Source organism: Pongo abelii, chromosome 19 (assembly GCF_028885655.2).
Source record: "Pongo abelii isolate AG06213 chromosome 19, NHGRI_mPonAbe1-v2.0_pri, whole genome shotgun sequence".
NCBI lineage: Eukaryota > Metazoa > Chordata > Mammalia > Primates > Hominidae > Pongo > Pongo abelii.
In genome coordinates, this window is record NC_072004.2 from 18,631,676 (window position 1) to 18,637,382 (window position 5,707).

The window sequence follows — 5,707 nt, forward strand, 5'->3', positions numbered from 1 at the left end:
TGGCGTGATCTCAGCTCACTGCAACTTCCACCTCCCAGGTTCAAGGAATTCTCCTGCCTCAGCCTCCCGAGTAGCTAGGGTTACAGGCGCACGCCACCATGTCCGGCTAATTTTTGTATTTTTAGTAGAGATGGGGTTTCACCATGTTGGCCAGGCTGGTCTCGAACTCCTGACCTCATGATCCGCCTGCGTCAGCCTCCCAAAGTGCTGGGATTACAGGCATGAACCACCGCACGTGGCCTTTCTTCTATTCTCTTGCCAATCTTTCTCCCTGTACTAATTTCCTTAGCAAACAGTTGCTGGGCTACCCTTTTGGGTTCACCCTCTCCTGAACATGCCTTTTCTCTCTTTATGTGGCCAGGCTGAGAATTTTCCAAGACTTTCTGCTTTGCTTCCCTTTTGATTATAAATTTCATCTTTAAGTCATTTTCCCTCTTGCAGCTTAATGTAAGTAGCTGTGCAGCAGCCGGAACACTTTGCAGCTTAGATAGTTCTTTTGCCAGATATCCTAATGTATTGCTCTTAAATTCTGCATTCCATAGAGTCCCTGGCACAGACACAATCCAGCCAAGTTCTTGGCCAGTTTATAACAAGGACGGGCTTTACTCCAGTTTCCAATATCTTGTTCCTCCGTTCCATCTGAGACTTCATCAGAGTGGCCTTTATTCTCCGTATTTCTATCTGCATTCTGGTCATGACCACTTAAGTAATCTCGCAGAAGTTCCAGACTTCCCCTAGTCTTCTTGTTTTCGGAGACCTCACCAGAATTGCCCTTAATGCTCTTTTTACAGCAATACAGGCTTTTTCTAGCCTGCTTCTCCAAATTCTTCCAGCCCATTGGGTAATGCTACTCATTTCAAAGCTGCGTCTGTGTTTTTGGGTATTTGTTACTAGCAACACTTCTCAGTACCAATTTTCTGTCTAGTGTATTCTCTGTTGTTATAACAGAATATCACAGACTGGTAATTTATAAGCAATAGAAGTTTATTTAGCTCATGGTTCTATAGGCTGGGGAGTCCAAGAGCATGGTGCCAGCATCTGGTGAGGGCCTTCCTACAGCATCAGGAAAAGGCACAGTGTGTCACATGGCGAGAGGGCAAGAGTGTGCCAGCTCAAGTCTCTCTTCCTCTTCTTATAAAGCCACAAGTCCCATTATGGGGCCCCACCCTGATGCCCTCATCTAATCCTAATTACCTCCCAAAGGCCCCACCTCCAATCAACATATGAATTTGGGGATTTTTTAAAATCATTTTTTAGGGGGGCTAGAGATGGGGGTCTCACTATGTTGCCCAGGCTGGTCTTGAACTCCTGACCTCAAGCCATTCTCCCACCTCAGCCTCTCAAAGTGCTGGGATTATAGGCATGAGCCACCACACCCAGCTGAGATTAAGTTTTGTTTTGTTTTGTTTTGTTTTTTTTGAGACACAGTCTCACTCTGTCACCCAGGCTGGAGTGCAGTGGTGCAAGCTCCGCCTCCCGGGCTCACGCCATTCTCCTGCCTCAGCCTCAGCCTCCCGAGTAGCTGGGACTACAGGCGCTCGCCACCATGCTCAGCTAATTTTTTGTATTTTTAGTAGAGATGGAGTTTCACTGTGTTAGCCAGGATGGTCTTGATCTCCTGACCTCGTGATCCGCCTGCCTCGGCCTCCCACGATGAAGTTTTAACACATGAAATTTGGGGAACACATTCAAACCATAGCAGAAACCTTCATGAGTTCCAGGATTAGGATATGAACATCTTTTGGGTGGCATTTTTCAGAAAGCATCCAAGGCAGGTGGAAATGCTATTTCAGGGACAGGGGCGCAGATACAGAAGCCTGGAGGAGGTGATGGAATGGCCAGGCAGGCCCCAGCCCCATGCCTGACACATGGTGGGTGCTCACAGGCAAATGACATCACTGGTAAGTGAATGCATGAGCTGCTGGCAGATGGCTGTCTCTCTCAGCATGCGCCTGGCCAGGCGCGGTGGCTCATGCCTGTAGTTGCAGCACTTTGGGAGGCCAAGGTGGGAGGATCACTTGAGCTCAGGAGTTTGAAACCAGCCTGGGCAACCTGGTAAAACCCTGTTTCTACAAAAATATACAAAAAATTAGCCGGGCATGGTGGTGCCTGCCTGTAGTCCTAGCTACTCCGGAGGCTGAAGTGGAAGGATCACTTGAGCCTGGGAAGCAGAGGTTGCAGTGAGCCAAGATCGTGCCACTGCACTTCAGCCTGGACAACAGAGTGAGATGCTGTCTCAAAAAAAAAAAAAAAAAAAAAGTGTGTGTGCCTCAGCTGGTGATCCAATACTGTCCAACGTCCCGAACAGCATGGCAAAGACAGTGGGGATGTGGTGCTGCTTCTGTTTTCCCAGCTGGAGCTGAGCATCTGATTGGGACCATCCCCAGCTCTGGGCAGATGCTAATGCTTGCTGGTGGCCTCCCCAGCATGATCCTACACTGTCACCGATGAATGAGGGTGGCCTTCAGCAAGTGTTCAGTGGCCAGGGCAGGAACATGAGACGTAGTATTGGCAGGGTCTGGTTTCTCTCCTATATCCCTGCCTCTTACTTGCTGTGTGACACCAGCAAAGACTGTTCTCCCTCTGGTCACTGAGGGCCAACCACATCTGAGGCCAGGGGCTGGTCCTCGGGAGGATCTCAGCCTCTGCCTCCAGGCCTTTGCATCTGCTGTTCCCCTGCCTGGACTTCTCTTTCCCGACATCTTTGCAAAGCGGGTGTCCTTGCCTGCAGATCTCAGTGTGACTGTCACCTCCTTAGAAAGGCCTTCCAAGGCCACCCTCCCTACAGTTGCTGCCTTGTATCTTTTTGTCCCACATTGCAGCTTAAAACACAAGGGCTCAGCTAGGCGCAGTGGCTCACTCCTGTAATTTCAGCACTTTCGGAGGCTGAGGCAGGTGGATCACCTGAGGTCAGGGGTTTGATATCAGCCTGACCAACATGGTGAAACCCCCTCTCTACTAAATACAAAAAATTAGCTGGGCATGGTGGTCCATGCCTGTAATCCCAGCTACTTAGGAGGCTGAGGCAGGAGAATCGCTTGAACCCAGGAGATGGAGGTTGTAGTGAGTCGAGATTGCCCCACTACACTCCAGCCTGGGCAATAAGAACGAAACTCCATCTCAAACAAACAAACAAACAAACCCAGAAGGGCTCCTTGCTCTCTGAGTGGTTTTGACTGTGTCTTGGCCCACATGTGGACCCTGCTCGCCTCATCCCCTGGGGAGTGCCTGGTGGCCGACACACAGTGGGCATTCAGACGGTATGTGTGGGATCAGTGAATGGAAGGAAGGGAAGATGGAGGAAAAGGGAGCAGGAAAGGGCGCGAATAGAGAGGGTTATACACACAGATGGGGGGGACAGAGCCAGGGAGCAGAATAGAAGATGTCTAAAAACACGCAGGGCCACTCAGGGCACCTGGGCTGAGATCTGAGGGGAACGTGCCCCTGGCAGGGAGGTCTGGCCTGTACTCGGGACCTACTGGGGACTGCTGAGGAAGTGAAGGGGCAGCCACTTCATCACTGGGCCCATCTTGGGGCTGGGGCTGGGGCTGTGCCTGGGCATTGCGTTCAGCACGGACAGAGGGGACGGTGGTCGTTTGGCTGAGGGCTCCTGGTGTGGAACTGACTGCTGGGGGCGGTCTGCAGGGGAAGATCCCAGGCAAGCAGAAGGTACAAGTCCAGGCTGGCCTGCTGGGGCACGTGGGCATGGCTACCCCATCAGCGAAATAGTCCATTCCCGTGGCTTCCTCTTCGGCTGTAAAGACATCCCCTGCTGTGCTCCTTTCAGGCACTTTGAAGCTTGGCCCCATGACTACTCGGGTAGGGGAGAAACAGGCCTCTTCCCCTGCCAGAAGAGCCCTTCCTCCTCTGTTAGGGCCCCTCAGGGACCCAGGCAGGTCAAAGTGATGACGGGCCACAGGAAACTCGAAGGGGCCTGGCTGGAGCACCTCGTGCCAAAAGAGCTGTCCTTTCACTTCTTTCTCAGGTGTTGGTGCAGGGGCTAAGTCCTGGCATGTTATCACAGTAAGGGGTGAAGCTGGTTGGGCCTCTGGGTCCCATGGGGACTTGGAGAACTTTTCTGTCTAGCTAAAGGATTGTAAATGCACCAATCAGTGCTCTGTGCCTAGCTAAAGGTTTGTAAACACACCAATCAGCACTCTGTAAAAACACACCAATGAGTGCTCTGTGTCTAGCTAATCGGGTGGGGACTTGGAGAACTTTTCTGTCTAAAGGATTGTAAATGTACCAATCAGCGCTCTGTGTCTAGCTAAAGGTTTGTAAACACACCAATCAGCACTCTGTAAAAATGCACTAATCAGCACTCTGTAAAAATGCACTAATCAGCACTCTGTAAAATGGACCAATCAGTGCTCTGTAAAATGGACCAATCAGCAGGATGTGGGTGGGGCCAAATAAGGGAATAAAAGCTGGCCACGCGCCAGCAGCGGCAAGGCTGTCTGGTTCTCTTCCATGCTGTAGCGAGCTTTGTTCTTTCGCTTTTCGTCCTAAATTTTGCTGTTGCTCAGTGTTTAGGTCCGTACTAACTATTTGAGCTGTAACACCCAGGACAAAGGTCTGTGGCTTCATTCCTGAAGCTAGCGAGACCGTGAACCCACTGAGAGGAAGGAACAGTTCCGGACGTGCCATCTTTAAGAGCTGTAACACTCCCAACAGGGAAAGTCTGCAGCTTCACCCCTGAAGCCAGCGAGATCACGAACCCACCGGGAGGAACAAAGAACTCCAGTCGTGCCATCTTTGAGAGCTGTAACACTTAACTGCGAAGGTCTGCAGCTTCACTCCTGAAGCCAGGGAGACCACGAACGCTTGGGGAGGAATGAACAACACTGGACCTGCCACCTTTAAGCTGTAACACTCACGGCGAAGGTCTGCGGCTTCACTCCTGAAGTCAGCAAGACTACGAACGCACCAGAAGGCAGCACTTCTGGGCACATCCGAACATCTAAAGGAACGAACTCTGGACACACCATCTTTAAGAACTGTGACACTCACCGCAAGGGTCGGCGGCTTCATTCTTGAAGTCAGCGAGATCAAGAACCCACCGGAGGGAACCAATTCCAGACACAACAGGTCCGTGTGAGACACTGTTCATTTTATTTAATTGTAATGTGTCCTCCTGTATGTACCTCCTCCAGCCCCCCTCTCTCCCCTGCCAAGGTTGCCGCGTTTGTTTTTTTCCTGAGATGGAGTCTTGCTTTGTCGCCCAGGCTGGAGTATAGTGGTGAAATCTCAGATCACTGCAACCTCTGCCTCCCGGGTTCAAGTGATTCTCCTGCCTGTGCCTCCTCAGTCGCTGAGATTACAGGCATGCACCACCACACCTGACGAATTTATTTATTTATTTATTTATTTATTTTTTTGAGCGGGAGTCTTGCTCTGTCCTCCAGGCTGGAGTGCAGTGGCGCGATTTCAGCTCACTGCAAGCTCTGCTTCCCAGGTTCACGCCATTCTCATACGTCAGCCTCCCGAGTAGCTGGGACTACAGGTACCCGCCACCACACCCAGCTAATTTTTTGTATTTTTAGTAGAGATGAGGTTTCTCCATGTTGATCAGGCTGGTCTGGAATTCCCGACTTTAGGTGATCTGCCTGCCTTGGCCTCCCAAAGTGCTGGGCTTACAGGTGTGAGCCACCGCCCCCTGCCCTAATTTGTGTAGTTTTAGTAGAGACGGGGTCTCACCGTGTTGGCC